The following is an 18,367-nucleotide window of genomic DNA, read 5'->3' as shown; positions in this document are numbered from 1 at the left end:
TTGAAAAGGTTGGATTCGAAACACCTGCAATCCAAGCCTTGAGGGGATTCAACTTAAATAAACCAACAAATCAGAGTTTTTGGCTTAAATAACTATAAACTGAAGTTTAAGCGAATATTTCTATGACAGAAAGTGATCACGTCGGAAGGTATAGGTTTAGAGGGCCTAGTTTGTATTTGTTTGTGGTGTTGCCAAGAGGCAGTTATCGTAGCACGCGTGTAGGCAGACCTATATAATCAGCTGTCACTAGACATCTGCTCACCTGTGGGTCACACCTAGTCAAGACAGCTGTCCAGGTGACATCAGATAATTTGCACTGTTTCTGTCTCACTTCCTACAGTGTAATTTAGCACAGGCGATCCAAAGGCAGGTTAGGTTAGTTTATAAGTGGACGATTTCACGGTTGTCAAACACGAAAGAATATATTTTTTATGTTTTTCACGTGTAATTGCTTTCGACAGTTTTGTAGGATGCAACGAAAATATGCTTGGAAAACTTTTCCAATTTCTTTAAATGAGATATTTAAACTGCAGTTTTAAACAGCCGTTACATGACTCCTGTTGGTACAGTATTGCAATAAATCAAATAAAAGAAGGACAATGAGTAGGATACATACATAGATGGTATATCATCTTTAATTTTCCCTAAGTAAAAATATTTTGCTAACTATTCAATCGTTGTTATTTGATAGTCAGTTCATGTTTTTAAGCAATCAATTATAGCAGACATTATAAGACTGTGATGAATAGCCATAGAGAGCAACAATAATACCTGATAATTGCGACGTAGATGGCAATAGCGTGACAATAACTTCTGAGTATAACACTCAAACTAAGAAGTATTATGCTGTATACAGATTTAGTATGAATGAATACAAATGAAAAAACATTTAAAAAGAGTTAATAAAATGTTATTACCGATATACAATATTTTTTAATTTCACAATTTGTATTACCTATGCTGTGTTATAACACGACTACCTAAATACCCTTCACGAGACTTTGGACCTTCGCATTAATAATGTAGTGGTGGCCGAAGGGAACTAATTTATGCAACTTGGAAGTCAAGTTGGCGATTGGGAGGCAATGGAAATTAATGGAATCGGACGTGAAGTTGTAATGGAAGCTGGGAGATGTGGCGGCCAACCACGCGGCAAGATTCCTTCTATTCTCAGGCAATTAAACTTCTTGTCTTGGCCGGAACTGCTCTTGATTGGGTTTGGTGAACGGTGGCAGGGGAAGATACCACTTGAGTCGTCAGCACTTCAACACACGGATACATGTTTCAAGAAGAAATTGATTATTGATGAAATAGACGTTAATAACTCTTGGTTGTTTACTTCTTAAAACATCGTATAACAATGTAACATTTACGCCAGTAATTAAGAAAATTCCGAAGCTATTAAATTACGTTTACGATTACAAGATGAGCCGGTTTAATAGTACTTAAGTATAGAGAAATATTTTTTTAAGGTTACAAATAAATTTTAATTCTGTAATAATCGTATTAACAACATACTCGGACAATCTCTCGTTCGTTAATCACTCGTTTTAGTTTGAATCCAAAATCATTATAAATGAAAGTGTATTACGTGGTATTTGGTTCCGTGAAAATCAAAAGAGTGGAAAATCGGTTACTAAATTCTTTTAGCTTGGGGGCAAATGACGCTTTAAAGCTTCAAAAGTGGATTTCTTCAATCGGTTTTTTAACGAACGGCGTTTACCCAACGGTATAGTCCAACAAGGTTGTTGCCAACATAGTTTTAGCAAAGACCGTACAGGTAACGGAAGCTTCTAGCCAGGGGAAAACAACGCTTCAAGGAGTCAAAGGTGATTGCCATATCCACGGTGGTATATAGGTCTACAAGGATTAGATGTCTTGGTTACCGGTAGACCACAGGCCGTACAGTTGCCATATCCACGGTGGTATAGGTCCACAGGTCTACAAGGATTAGATGTCTTGGTTACCGGTAGACCACAGGCCGTACAGTTGCCATATCCACGGTGGTATAGGTCCATAGGTCTACAAGGATTAGATGTCTTGGTTACCGGTAGACCACAGGCCGTACAGTTGCCATATCCACGGTGGTATAGGTCCACAGGTCTACAAGGATTAGATGTCTTGGTTACCGGTAGACCACAGGCCGTACAGTTGCCATATCCACGGTGGTATAGGTCCATAGGTCTACAAGGATTAGATGTCTTGGTTACCGGTAGACCACAGGCCGTACAGTTGCCATATCCACGGTGGTATAGGTCCATAGGTCTACAAGGATTAGACGTCTTGGTTACCGGTAGACCACAGGCCGTACAGTTGCCATATCCACGGTGGTATAGGTCCATAGGTCTACAAGGATTAGACGTCTTGGTTACCGGTAGACCACAGGCCGTACAGTTGCCATATCCACGGTGGTATAGGTCCATAGGTCTACAAGGATTAGATGTCTTGGTTACCGGTAGACCACAGGCCGTACAGTTGCCATATCCACGGTGGTATAGGTCCATAGGTCTACAAGGATTAGACGTCTTGGTTACCGGTAGACCACAGGCCGTACAGTTGCCATATCCACGGTGGTATAGGTCCATAGGTCTACAAGGATTAGATGTCTTGGTTACCGGTAGACCACAGGCCGTACAGTTGCCATATCCACGGTGGTATAGGTCCATAGGTCTACAAGGATTAGATGTCTTGGTTACCGGTAGACCACAGGCCGTACAGTTGCCATATCCACGGTGGTATAGGTCCATAGGTCTACAAGGATTAGACGTCTTGGTTACCGGTAGACCACAGGCCGTACAGTTGCCATATCCACGGTGGTATAGGTCCATAGGTCTACAAGGATTAGATGTCTTGGTTACCGGTAGACCACAGGCCGTACAGTTGCCATATCCACAGTGGTATAGGTCCATAGGTCTACAAGGATTAGACGTCTTGGTTACCGGTAGACCACAGGCCGTACAGTTGCCGGAAGCTCGACGGTTATCCAGCTGTCGTCTTGTGTTTGGCCAGTAAAGTACACAACACAGAGATGCTCAGCTTTGTCCTGTAATTAGACACCACTTCTCTGAGGCCTGTGTTGACTCAGAGCTATCGAAGTAACGGCAGCGGCGCGGCGGAAACTATCGGCACGATTTCTTGGGATCCTTATAGTCGTCGTATTCACCTAACATATTCCATATTATGCAATTCTGTCATTAGTGTCGTTAGTGAAATACCTAATAACATGTCGGCAAAAAAACTTTGACAACACTCACAAATGGAATATCACATCCTGTGCATGAATGACTCTCATCAGCCGTAGGTAGACACGCGAAAGTCGACCTCGGACTCCGGCGACGATGCCGATGACACCGGAAGTGCTGATTGAGAGATGTGCCCCATGGCCCGTAGATCCTGAGGAATGTATTGTTGTACTTCCTGTTGCAACATCCTGGTCAAGTAACGCCTCCCATCTCCACGCCACCGCTACTTCCACCGAGGTAATTGGCGACCTGACCAATCACAGCGCGCCGAGGCCGCGTCACGGCTGCTGACTAGTCACTGCAATGGAGGACACCGCGAGGTCAAGCTTGTCACTAGTCACTAGTCACTAGTCACTAGTCAGAAGTCAGTAGTCACACGAGTGGCTGATGAATATATCGATTGACTGCAATAAATCTGAATTTTTCTTATTTATTCCAGAAAATATTTATAAATCCATTGTTGAAAAAGCAAAATCGTGGTTTAAAGAATCCCAGGTCATCATCAATAGCTTCTATTTTGCTTATATCTACAATAATTAAATACAGCTCAATTTTTGTCACGAAAAGAAAACAAAACACAAACACGGGAAGGTAATGGGTTTCTTAATTTTTAACGACATGGGTTTACAGCCTGATCGCATGTTTGCAAACACCTACAATTAGCCACTGCACCGCAAGTTTCCCTCCAGACACGACTGCATCGATCGCTCATCATCGCTCATCACCCATCGCTCCATCGCTCGTCGCTCCTAGCTGCAATCACCAATTATACGAGCTCAACTCGCGATGCTCTTTTGCAGTTCTTCAACTCGCAATAATCGTTCCCTACCCCTTCCCCCAGTCAACAGTCTGCGAGTTACTTTACAGTTTAACATCTCTAAGCACTTGTTTCTTACTAATTAAATGTCACAAGGAGTTCGGACTGGATTGTGATATTCTCTTAATTAAGGCTGGATACTTTCCCGTAAAACTTTGAAAATCATTTCTTTCGTTATTGCTTGTAACCTCTATAGAGTTTGTTACCGAGGGAAATTTAATCCCCTTAACAAGGCAAAAAGTTTAAAAGTTTAGTTTTGCTAGTCGAGGCGATTGCTGAATGTTGACAACTATATTACATTCTATTATGGGGTGAACTTAGTTTAGTGAAATAAATACATATTTGTTAAAGAATACAAAAGTATTTGCGGTTAAATAATTGTATATTTCACGATGGGGAACGCTACTACCCGATGTATGCATTATTTTCACATTTTATGTTGCATGTCATTAAGGAGTTCATAGTTAATTAGATGTTTGTAATCTAACTCCGTAATAACCTCCGCGGGCGCCTAGTTTTTCCAACTCTAGGAAATAGTTGTAAAAGTCATCTCATTTTTACCAGTTAATAAATGTGTATTATGAGTATACTATTTATTATAATGCTACAATAGTTAACTTTAAGAATGTTCTTTATCCTTAACTGTTATCGTTCTTAAGTCAACTTCGTAAATTTGTAAATTACTTTATCCAAAACAATTCATTTTTAATGAAGATTTACACAAGGTTAATATTTAATAATATTCAAGAGAGAATTTAAATCCATAAAATAGCCCATAGCAATTGTTCACATTACAGATTGTAATAATTAGACGGAATGTCTTACGTAATTCGGTATAATAATTCGGTATAATAATTCAGCATAATTCGAGTAATGCTCTTCAAGAATTCGGTAAATAATGAAAATACAAGCTAGAAACTAATCGCATGACAAGTACAGTTGTGCCGAGTGTTTGCCTGACAATCTTGTGAAGAACTTACGACGACCACGTCCGTCATTACACTGGCTGTTTGCTGTTTGTATTGGCACGAAGGGCGAAAGTAGTCTTTTATTGATGCAAAACAAACTACACAATTGTGTCTGAGCATCAAGAAAGTTACAGCAAGTTTAGGTCAGGCGACGTTTTTTTTACAGTCCAAATCAAATATGTTGCTGTGCGATTGCTATTATTATGATAAAATATGATGTAGTCTGTTCTATGTTAAATTTTAAAACTTATATTTTTCAGGTGCAGAAGTTGAAGCTAATGCTAGACAAATGCGCTAGAGATGCTGACGATGACGCTACTGACGTGACGTCCGGAGGAACGACGGCCCAGAACCGGAACAGCGGTAATCACGGAACGGAAGCTGACCATTCACCTGCCATTGGCTACAGTACTCATTCTCTTATTGGTCAACCGGTTCTCGTCTTTTTGTTTCCCCGCTACAGTCAGCGTTGGCCGCCATTTTGCCTCGCAACAGGCTCACAATTATTCTTCTGCGGCAACTGTTGAGCATGGAATACCCAGATAGTATCTCACTCCCCGGTCCCATAGAGCACAGGTGGTAGATTCTATCGGTCGCGCTACTTCCGGCACGCAAAACACTACAATAATTACGTCCATTATGTTTCCCACGCACTAAAAAGACGTAAAGGAAAGGAGGGTTATCATTGCAATGTTTTTCGGACTATCGACATCCATCTCCAAATGACGCGAACAGTTTGGATATTTCAATTAAGCGTCGGCTAGGTGAACTAAGCAAGAAACATTACTGAACGAAAGATGATTGAATGTGTTGAAAGAAGATACACAATGCCACGAAAACCTCGTGACAGATTGCAGAACATCGTTATCAGCGCGACTGCTACTATCAGCGACTATGGCCAATTGTTGCCACTATTATCGCGCATCCGATGCTCCATGTCTTGTCCTGTTTCTTCTCATATCTTCTAATCTTCACTCCCACCATTTTCCGCTTCCTTTGTCTGTTTGACCCCAGATAAACCATCATTACTCATCATTACTCATTTGCGCACATCTAAAGTTTCAGTTTTCTTCCGAGTGTTTGATGCAGCTGACGTGTAATTTATTTTAGTTCCCCATTAAAAAGTGAGGTCGATAATCATGAGGTCGTCATTTCTAGAGTATGATTTAAACCCTTTCCTCGTTGAGATGAGAGGAACATCTCGATGGTGATTACAAGAGGGCAGTGAGTGTGTGAGTGTCGCGAAGGAGACGGCGACGCACAAATCATTACAACTCCACCACAATGATACGGCCTCGTTAAGGAGGACGTCCCACTCGCTATAGTGCGGCATTCTTCACACCCGGCAAGGCGCGCTCCTTTGATGTACTCATGCAATTATATGTGACAAGACATGTATGTCCTTTAAAACGGAGAGCGATGCATGCAGTCACAAAACGTAAACATCTTACTATTGGCGTTTGTATAGTACTTGTGTAAAAAGTAATCTTTCCTACTAAATAATATTAGATTAAAATGTAGAGGATGGAAAATGTGGACAAATAAACAAGTAAGTTGGAGCAAAGGAAAAGTGCTGAACGTCTTTTCATCGAATGCAATTCGTGTAAAAATCCTTCACTAATTTATATACCCCGACATCGTAATTGACGACAAATTACTCGAGCGAAAGCGATCACTCCAACTGTTACGAATTCACTCCCGATCGAAAACACAAGGTGAGTTTGTGGAGTGTCGCATCCAGCCACTAGCCACAAAGACGCGCGCTCCACTCCGACAAATAGGGAAAGTGTTTAATTAGAACGATTTAATTGCGTCCTAATTAAGACGCAGGATGAAAGAAAGCGTTTATTGTGACGCGACCCATTACGCGCGAACGTGTGTAACTACGGACAAAGAAGCGCCTGCGACGCGAAGCTAGGCGTTCTGCCATACGGAACTGTCGAGCGTGAAGCGGGAAGCGGTTGAAGGGGCTTTTAAATTTAGCGCTGATGCCGTGTCTTAAATGGCAATCCTTGGTTGTGCGAGCAAAGCAAGACCCACTGTTAATTAGTAGTTAAGCGATTAACATTTTTAAGGACATCATTATATTTTCAGCATTTGTCTAATTTTCTTTGAAGTGGAGAGAGGGAGAGAGCGCTAGAGAGAGACAGAGAGAGATGTAAAGTCGTGCAGATAGCATAATTAACGTAGTGTGCGATCTAAACACTAGACAGTGAGGGCAAGTACAGTACAGTAACTCTGACTCCTTGGATACTAACGCTACGACACCTCTGTATAGAGAGCTACAATAGAAGGGTGTGCAGAAAGTACAGTACAATAACTTAGAAGTGCATCCCTGACTCCTTGGATACTAACACTACGACACCTCTGTATAGAACGCTACAATAGAAGGGTGTGCAGAAATTGCAGAATAATAACTAGAAATGCATCCCTGACTCCTTGGATACTAACACTACGACACCTCTGTATAGAGGACATCTCACATCTCACTAAACTGTTGCTACAATAATGAATGACGACAACGATGGCAGAAAGTTGCTTATTGCAGAATTTAACAGCTGCAATCCATACTACTTTCACACACATAGTGCTTCATGTCGTACATAACTATGTGCGTAAGTGATACCGAGAACTATTCACTCCACGGAATGTGTGTGAATTAACAACATTAACGCAAGAAACCACCGAGTGCTCTTAAGACAATTACCCCCAATTAACCACTAATCCAATTAAAAGTCGTCGAGAAGTGTTTGTGGATGGGGGGAGGGGAGGGGAGGGGTGTCGAGAGAGTGAAAGACCTTTGGTTGCGCGTCGCGGGCTCCAAGACACAAAACCTCGGCGCGAACGGAAGGTGTTCGCCCCCGGGACTCTGTTTAATTATCAGCTAAATCTTGGCTAATGCCGGGTTATTGGGGATTCAAGACGCCATTAACAATCATAATCCGTGATATTGAACTCTTCCATTCACTCCGACTCCATTCTTCTACTCCAGACTCAGACCGATTGTCTTTTACTCCCACGTTGGAAACCCTTCTTTCGTAATTGACTACTTTACATTTATCGCGATTCGTAGGCGTACTGTAAAGTAACCTAATTATTGTTATGAGCAACATATATCCCATCTATTAAAACTGTTCCCTAATAGCATCTTATGAAATTGAAACACGTACGACATTAGGTTTGACAACGCATGCTTGTACTTATTGCACCACATTAACAACCTCGATTTTAAGGTACTATAATAATATTTGTGTATCAAGTAGGTTAACCAATTCGGTAAAAGCCACATACATCCAAAACCTAATCGTAGTAAATAGGTTATATGTCTGGGACTACACGTTTTTGATACCTAGATTATATAAGGTACATTGTTTGCATAATCTTATCAAAATAAACTGTGATAGAATACTGTATATTTTTTATCTTTTTAAATGTTATGTTAACTTTACTGTATTACGTTGATGGCTTCGCGTTATATTTTATACAATTTGATTCTCATTATAGGTCATGACAAGCGATAATTAGATTAGTTCTCAGATATGTGTCCTCTCTATACTAGCGTTATGTACAGCGGCTACATTTACTGAGATCCCCTCGCCTACTACATTGGTGACGTCATAAGGCAAGATACACGCGTGTGCTCTCATGCTTTTTACCGATCCAACAACTATAATCGATATTTTAGAAGAGCGTCGCTTTCCATCGCAATATTTGTTATTTGTAGTATTGATAGTTCTGTTTTTTTCTTGTATTCAAACTACTCATTAGCTCTTACGTGATAAAGGTTAGACAAATTATGTTTTATGTCTTAAATGCAATCGTCCTTATTTATATATACAAATAGAACAACAAAATATTAGTATAATGGAGTTATAATAAAAATATGACAGCATGCTATAGCATAATGATATAGTACAATTAATTGTGATGGCAGAAGAAGCTGGTCCCATAGAAACTCTGTAAAAATAATACATTTCCAAAGTGACAACAATACTACAATAGCCTAATTACTTATGATAAAACCAATGACAACATGCATTTTACCAAAACATAATTAACATACATTTTTAATACAAACATATCTTAACTTATCACTGTTTGTTCAATGTTTTTCCATTCAATAAGCATTCCTGTTGTGACTTAAGGTAGACCTAATACAATAGTAAAATTTGAAAGAAATAATATTATAAATAAATAATTTAATTTAGTTACTGTTTGTTTGATCTCAGTGTCAATTTTATTATGTATTTCTAATAATTCCAGACACTGTAAAACTCAAGATGAAAATATTTTTATGTAGCAATAATGTACAACATATTTTAATGAAAGAAGTTTCTTATTTGTATTGTTTTTTTTTTGTACAGGGTGTTTTTGTAACGCAACCCAAATAATTACAACTACCGTGAGACACTTTGACAACAAAACTAGCTCATATGTTGGTATCCCTGTTTTATTTACTATGCTGATCAGCTGATATACATAGTTCCAGTTATCTTTGAGGTTTAATGTTATTAATACAGTAGTTAGTTGTAAAAAATGCTATAAATAGTTTTTTTTCGCTTTCTCAAATACTATAGAACTTGCGAAAAGTTGAGGCAATAAATACTGGAACCAAAATAGGAACTTGTTTTGTCGTACTACCATAAGACAACACAATGATACTCGTAATTTTGGTTGCGTTAAAATAACACCATATATTTGCCACTAACAGTTTGCTCATAATCTATACTGTATAATGTACTTGATGTTGGTTGTCAGTTGTGACTTATTTACCTCGTAGTGAGCGATGGTGACTCCGTTTTTCTCTATCTTGGAAGAAAAGTTTCAACTTGAAGGGAAAAGAAGAGCTGAAACAAATGATTACAATGTAAGTATTACAAAATAATGAATCATTACTTCATTGACAGGATTACAGATAGTAATCTATAGCATTTGAGTATACGTATACATAAAACCCAGTTGCTATTCTTCTTTGCATGCATTAAATATGTTTAAATAAATTCGTATTTAACTGGCAGTAAAAGCTATTTAAAGAAACCCACTGTCGTAAATGAAATTTTTACGTTTGTAGGTAAAATACGTTTAAACCCCTTTACTTATTACCTTTAGCTTATTGTGTAAACAATGTCGCAAAAATGTATAAAGAAATTTATATTACCAAATCCGATTTGGTAGTTTATAAAAGAATCCCGGTTACGTTACAGTATAATGCTGTCTTGCATCCAAACAGATAGTTTAAATTTATGATCCTTACGAGAAATTTTCAGTAAATTACAGCAGGAGAAGAAGCCTAAAGTGATTTAAAATCAATTTTGCGATACAACAACTAAGAAACTAAACTAATGATTCGGGTGATAATCCTGTATAGTTTGTCAAAACTAGGCCTATTTAAAGTAAAATAAAGGGAGATTTATAGATTAGGTTATTAACGAAAGTTTATTTTTTTGATATGGTGAAAGTGTCTACTTCTCGTAACGAGATAAAATATCTAAAAGTGTGTATTTAAGATTATGAATGCGTACAAATAATGTACTAAGTTAATTTAGTTATTGAGTCTGTACTGATGAGTTTTATAAGATTTTTTATGTCATTCACCACGTTTTGTTGCATATATCCACTATTATGGATGCATTGTATATCAAGTTAACTAAAGGATCTATTACTATCGAGTAGAGTACTCTGAATGGGATCCTAGTGTAGAGGAGTCCGTGCTGTATTTTCTTCATGTAACCTAATGTGTATATGAGTGTGTTTGTCGAATGTTTCTCAAGTAGACAGATTTGCATAACACATGGTTGCCGTCTCATTAAGTCTCATGTTGGCAGACGAGGGCCGTTGGCTCGGCTAAACAACTGTCCTAATGTCTCCGTCTCCTCACTGAGACTTCGTTGGGAGACTGTAGACTGCCTAACTGCCAAATCTCATTACTGTACACATGAGAGGGGGAAGTTAGCTAAACTAACATTCTATCGTTATGTAAATAATGTACGACAGATTCACCTTTGTCTGAAGAAGTTGTCTAACACATAGTTTTTCAGTTGTGCTGACTGATGAATGTTTAAGATATATTGTTGTTGTATCGAATACGTCTGTTAGCTAATTTGTTAGCTACGTAGTTAATTTGAGTCGTTACCACAATGTTACCCGACTAAAATGAAATTTATAGCTTTTAACGTTCCAGAAAATCTGAAAGAACGTTTTTTAAGAAGATTATGACAGTTCACCTCATATCAAAGTAATATAATATTCAAACATTTATTATTCGCTAGAATTCAAATGGGCACATGTTTTTCTTCTGTGTACATGTCAGCGTATAGTGCCACAGGCGAGGCGAGTGCAGTACTGTATATGGACAGCCGAGCCGGATTTTCATTTAGCTGTCGGAGAATGACGGGTTATTCGAGGTAAAGAGAGCAGAGTTAGCATAGTCCTGGGAATTCCATTGTGGAGGGTTGTCCGAACTGTCCAAATAGCGATGGAGTGCATTGGGACGGCTGAATAACTAATAAGTGCATCCTATAGGGGCGCAAAAACGAGGGACATCCAGGGACTGCACTCACTGACGCAATCAACATAGGCGTTTGCATTTTGAATAACACCGGGGGCGGACAAAGAGTTCAACTCGAAACAATTGGACTGCATAGCGAATGCCATGCTTGTCGTGTAATATTGAAAAACCTGTGGCCTATTCCCGCGGGTTGGCGACGCCACGCGACGACTACCCCTGTAGTTGGCGACGTCGCCGCCGCGACACTAACGCCGCGACGCCGGTGGCGACCCTAGTGGTACATCTCGGAACTACATCCGCTCCCTCCCCTCACTCCCCTCTCATCCCTTATCATCCCTTATCGGTCTCCCTTTTACTTCCTTTCGCACCAAACGAGCGTCCACACCGCTCCGGCCACTCCAGCTAACTAGCTCAGCGCAGAAAAATGAGCATTAGTACTAATTTAGGCAATTCACTAGGCTACGATATTTAACACCACTTCCGGTGTTATTGACGTTAAATTATCGCAAAAATATTTCTAATAGAAAATTGTTAAATTACTTACTAGGAAGTTTCCTTTCAAGGATTTAGTATCAGACTATTTAAAGATTCTTTTATGACACGACAAATTGGAATGTTTGATTTGATTTAGTTTCTTATCTTTAGTTTTATTAGTTTTCTTAATAAAAAAATGTGCTTAAAATAAAAAATAACAATTTTCGCGTGCTAAAAGGGAGTTTAAAATTAAGTTATACTGTAAAATGAAAGATCACCACGTTACTAACTGAATTCGCCGTCCCCCTTTCCCAATGCAATGTCTTAAACCAATTTTCTTTGCGTCTTACGAATTTTTACAATCACTAAGTTCCAACTAAGTTGCTCAACTAAGCTGTCCGACACGACAAATCGTCTTTGATATTTAAATAATTATTGTTAAATTTAAGGAATTGCTTTAAAGTGAGTGCAAGTTACATCATGTGGACACTGGTAGGGTCTCTATAAATTTCCTTACATTTTCAGTTTTAGTTTAGTTGGTTGTTATGAACTATAACAAAACTATAAAGTACTGTATGTGAAATTTAACATTCAGACTTATCACGATTCTACTGATTTAAATGTATCAAAACCATCAACCTCCCTCAATGGAATCCTAACTAACTTGTACTCTTGTGGAAAACCATTGCCATGAGATCTATTGAAATAAACTAACGTAAATTTGAATATACCCCCCCTCCTCCTCAAACATTGAATAATCCCTGCGTTTTCACCATTGACTGACTATTTATACCTACAGACAGTAAATCTCGTCCATGTTAAGACGTTCTTGGTAGTGTATTCCTCAGTACTAGAAACAGATGACAAGTAAAAATGTCAGATTTTAGCTTTAACTGACCTCGATTGAAAACAAAACACAGTTTCGAGCCTGAGATTTTTTTCTACGTCTAAAAAAGAGGTTTACATTAATAACAAGAGATGTGCTAATCAGTATCATCTTGAAACATATAATAAAAGGTTTCTGGCATTTCATATTCCTCCAAAGACAGGTTTTAGTCGTTTTAGTTCACTACCTTAAAATGTACAAAACCCTTAATGTTTTTTGAGAGTTTTTTCAAAGTTGTTTTATCTTATAGTACACGCATAAGTTAAGTATTTATCAAATCTAAAATGTAGTATACAGCATGAGAATAGGATGAAACTGTTGCTATATATTTATTCTTTAAGTATACTACATAGTGGTCTATTACTTGCTTTTATCGTTTTATTTTTCTAATGATACAGGAAAATAAGCGTTACGAAAGTTGTATGTTGCAATTCAAACTAATAGATTACTTTACTTATAACTTAATTATGATTTTACAGTATACTATTTACAAAGAGGATTGTTACTTTCTTATTAAGGTTTTATTTGAAGACTAGGCAGTTAATATTAACGTTATGAAAGTTGTGTGTTTGAATTCAAATTAATACGTTTATAACTCAATTTTTAATTTACGGTAGGCCTATCCGATTTACCCTAATGGATTGTTACTCGCTTATTTTGGTTTTATTTGCTGACAAGATAGGGAATACAAACGTTATGAAAGTCTCCTACAGTATTAATACGTATGTTCGGAAGTCTTGGATATAATCTCATAACATAATCCTACAGTACTCAAATGTAATAGATATTCTAATGTACTGTAATAGGCAAAAAGACAAAATGCACAACATTTAAACACAAGGAATGGTTGTTTAAGAACACTAGAACTAGTAAACAAGCATTTTACAAGGAGCAGAAATGAATTTTTCGTACATCGTACGTTAGTTTATGTTTTTTCAAAACCAAAATTGATTTAGGAATAATTCACTGTTCACTGTACAGTACATTTCTGACATGTTTCAAGTCTTAGGACGACAACGGTATTATATAGTGTGATGATTATAAATTGGTGTATGAAAATCACAGTAGGCAAAGCAGTGTGGATATAATGAAATCGAGGGTAAACCATCGATGGGGTAAACATGTGGATTGTTTTGTTAACATGTTTGATTACAAACAACACGTGGCATTTTGTGGCGTAAGGAACTGCTATACCGTGGAATTATGTTGTACCTTTGACTATTAAAACAACAACGTTGTACATACAGAGGAGAAACTGTTTGGTCTAAATAAACAAAAAATACACGATGGCTGATCAGTATCCAAAATAGCCTATTTCATTGATTTAGGTTTACTAATCTTAAAAAAGTGCTGTAGTTAGAAGACTTCAACCGATACTCGACCACGCTTTTTTTAATATTAATCTCTTGGTAGTTCCATAAAAGTTGTAACATACTGCAAAATGTTTGCACATATATTTGAGGACTGATTCGTAATCAAATAACTTGGACCTAACAGGAGAAATAGTGGTTGTTGGTTCATCAATAAAATATAGAAAATAACTTACAAGTTCATTGTGTACGTTTAGCTTACCCTATAGTTTTGTTACGTGGCATTACATGTAATCCAACAGCCTATCACATCACATTGATATTGTAGGACAACACTTAAAACGATCAAGCACAACAGTGTAACATATATCTGATAGTGTCAAACGTTCTGTACAATTGCCATTGCCGGACACAACAAAGAGTTAAGACCTTCACTTTATACGTACTGTGGCCGCTGGTTTTGTTTTAAACCACACATCAAAGGTCCAATCAATGCTCCGATATGCTTTGCCGCTTTTGTATTTCATATACTAGCCTCACTTCTCGTTATTTAGATATCGATTGGGCATCTATCTATCGGTTACAGGCCTTTTAGGATTCAAACGAAATAGCCCTACCTCGGCTTTGGTATTTGACAGTTATGTCACGAATTAGTATTAACAAATTTAACAAATCATATAATGTTTTATGGACGAGGTAATATTTAGTGGTGGTGATTAAACGTATTATTGTAGCAGTAAAATAAAAACTTTTGATTGAATCATAGATAAAAGGAGTATGCCTATACTTAGAGAATAATTGTTAGAATGAAAAACTGTATGATTAAAATTTAACTAAATTTGTTTAAGTTAAAACATGTTAAGAGTGACTAAATAATTCACACATTAACTAGGATTAATTGATGAGTCTTCCAAGTTACAAGAAATTCTCTATGTAAGTGTAAAAAGTCTAAATTTTCAAAGTCAGTATCTAAGTTATCACTAAGTAATGTTTTGTAAACACTCGACTATCATCCGGCAGAGTATAGTTATTTAATTATGCAAGTATCTTTCTATAATATTAAGAAGTGTTGTCAGTAGTATAATGACTCACCGGTGAGGCTATAGCTATAGGCTTGAGTCACAGTCGTGGTCGTAGGTCCGCGCCTCGCACACTACTACCCGCACTGTCATGTCCATAGCTCCTTAGACACTCGTCGGGCGCTCACCGCTCACTGCACCGCCACCGCACAAGACTTGCGACTTCTGCAAGAGAAAAAACCGCGCCTGTACGCCGGCGCTGCCACCGCCCCCTCCTTCTTCTCCTTCGCTATTTTTCCGCCCCCCGCCGCGCCGCCACCCTCGCTCCGCCTCCCGAGGAAAAACCGATAGAAAGGATAAAAGATCGGATAAGAGATAGCTCGTTTCTTTTCTTACCCCTTCCCGAGATTCCCCTCAAAACTTTTCTGAGGTATAATAACCTATTTTTCTGATACGAATGTCGAGTGGAAAAACCGACACCTCAAAACGCGAAGACGTGCTCGAGCCCGCGGCCCAACATTTTGGCACTCGCAGCCTCCCCCCCCCATCCAAACACATTCGTGCACTTTTTCCCCTCCCGATGCATTTTTCCTCCGAAGGTTAATTACGTTATTATTTTTCCAATCCGTGTTTCACAACACTGTGGGGATGGTATAAATATTACCGTTTATCAATGAACTCCCAGTTTTTATAGACCACTGTTTGTTTTTGTTTTTCTACATGACCTTAACTGAACTCTTGCCTATGACAAAGCGTATTCATACTATACTAGAACTGTTGGAATAACTTTTCACAATGATGATAACAATTATTAGATCAAACAAAGACTTGGTTTCTGTATTACACAGATTTCATTGTACTCGTACTCCTGTGATCTGTAAATCGTTTGTTTATTTATGACATAGTCGAACAAGGGTTTTTCGATCCACTGCCGGCTTTATCAGCTGTGAGAGTATTATTGATCGCCGAGGCCGTGGCGTGCGCGATCAATGATCCACACTCCTCTCTCACACTACTACACCACTATACACCACACACACTATACACCACTACACTACCCTACTACTACTCGCCGGCCGGCTCAAGGGGAGCTCGACGTTCAGTTTCCGCGACGTCGGGACGTACAATCTCGGCCAACCCTTCTCAAACATCTCCCCTAACTCTGCCCGCGACCTTCCAGCCGTCTTATACGTAATCTCTTGTTTTACTTATATTAGTTTGTTTATAAATTAAATTGAGTTTTTATCTGATATGTAATGTCTTTAAATGTATATGTAAGTAGACATTTTCCCGTTTATTTTGTTTGTCTAGCATAGAAAGTAAATTAAATCGTATCAATTACAGAAATCGTTCTAAATCTTAGCAATAATTATCCTAAACCAATAAAAAAAAAATACGGCTAGTTGAATGTATCGCTATTTATGGTTTAGGACTTAGTCAATATTTACAAACGGTTTTTACCTCTTAATATCCTCTGAAATATGAGGGTCAATTAGATTTATTGTTTCACAAGAATCACACAAGCATAGTTTAAAACGAAAATCTTAAGTTGATGAGTAATTATTCCTTTCATTATTTTGAATACGTCCATTGAAAGTAACTAGTTGCAAATATTTTGAAAATAATTTAAAGGATATTATAGACAATGCTAAATAGTTACAATGTGATATGTTAAGACGATAATTGAATTGACCTTGAACGGTATACTGTAATACGGTGTAGAATTATAGAATTGTGTAATGCAAGGGGATTGTTAAATAAGGTGTGAAACTAGTATGAGAGAATATCGATACCACATCAATAGGTTGAATACTACAATTACGTATAATTACAAAAGCTAACAAGTTTATAAACTCAGAGACCGGCATCACTTGCATGAAAAGACTAACTTACTGCAATGTTGACATTTTAACGATGAATAATTAGGTGTCTAATAAATGTAAATTAAATTTACAATTAATAAATACTGTAGTTATGTTGGAAATTATAACTAATAAATTATTATTGTTCGATATAGGCTTTCTTAAAACCGAGGTTAGATAAATACATCTACGATGTGTTGACTTTTTGTCGAGAGCAAAAGTAAATAAAAAGAATTCAAAGGAAACTAAGTTTAAGCTCAAAGTAGATTTTATACAATACAAGTCAGTAGTCGTATGTTTTGAACGCGATGGAGTATATGACACGTTAACTGTTGACTTAATTCAAAGTTTAGGAAATTGACATAGGCGAATATTTTTTTACTTATTTGATAAAAAACTTATAAATTTAATTATAAACCCTAATTAGTAGCGATCAATTAAAGAAATAACAATTTAAAGTATACCTAACTAGTTGACACTTCTCAAGTAACTAAGTTTTTTTAAGAAAATATTTTTTTTCTAAATTCGTTCTAAGGCTACCTATGATTCAGAGTCTAGTTGTAAGAAAGTGAAAGTATACGTAAGTAAACAGTAAACTTACCAGAAGTAAGAAGGTAATCCGTAAGTGAGTTAGTGAGAGGATGTTGAGGGCACACACGGCGAGGCGGACGCGACACCCGCCCACCGTTACACTAAGAAGATTCCGAGCGTCAAAACCTCACGTCGCGGCGCTTGCGCGGCTGAGGGCGCGCATGAGTAAAAACGCCCGCTAAGGAACCGCCCTCTTTACAAGGCTCCGGGCGGCATCTTTTGGCCAAAACGAGAATTACACCGATACTCTTGAGCCCAACAAACGAAGTGGGGTGGAGGGAGCGCCGAGGCGTCCGTGCGGTGGCGCTCGCGACGGCGGTGGCGACGCTCCGAACTAGTCTCCTTCTCCTTAGCTCACTCGCCAAGACGTCGCCTAGAGGACCAGACGCTCGCACGCGTGTCACTGATAGCACGACCCTGTATACTGATAACACTACACTACCCCTCCCCGCACCCCACCACACAGCATGGTGTAATTGACTATTCAACATAATAAGTAATAGTGGCATTGAACCGCGCGTTACTACGACCATATGATTAACTATGATTGTTTGTCCCGCTAACACATTTTTCGCTTCACACATTGCATTCGCTTTCCCTTCCGATAATGTCAATGGTTCGTTTATTGAATTAAAATGAATGTTTTTATTGTTTGCACCTGAAATTACAACCAACAAGCTCATTCTGTTG

At 38.1% G+C, this 18,367-nt stretch overlaps 1 protein-coding gene across 6 annotated transcripts in view; it reads right to left on the bottom strand.

Annotated features, from left to right (window-relative positions):
• LOC128987921 (homeobox protein prospero) overlaps window positions 1–17,768 on the bottom strand; it is a 67,263-nt gene extending 49,495 nt beyond the window's left edge. For 4 of the 6 annotated variants that reach the window (XM_054409018.1, XM_054409036.1, XM_054409044.1 and 1 more), the window contains exons 1-2: window positions 15,298–15,415; window positions 9,801–9,874 (exon numbers count right to left, since the gene is read on the bottom strand). The gene's annotated coding sequence lies outside the window, so the exon portion shown is untranslated. Of the gene's footprint in view, window positions 1–9,800; window positions 9,875–15,297; window positions 15,416–17,687 lie in introns of those variants that run through there. The other 2 variants (XM_054409027.1, XM_054409060.1) reach the window with 1 other exon arrangement.
• Window positions 17,769–18,367: the final 599 nt, after the last annotated feature.

Source organism: Macrosteles quadrilineatus, unplaced genomic scaffold, assembly GCF_028750875.1.
Source record: "Macrosteles quadrilineatus isolate MER2022 unplaced genomic scaffold, UCM_ALF_1.0 Scaffold_1__1_contigs__length_201487025, whole genome shotgun sequence".
Taxonomy (NCBI): Eukaryota; Metazoa; Arthropoda; class Insecta; order Hemiptera; family Cicadellidae; genus Macrosteles; species Macrosteles quadrilineatus.
The sequence above is the reverse complement of the archived record's forward strand: the minus strand, read 5'-3'. Positions and strand labels throughout refer to the sequence as shown.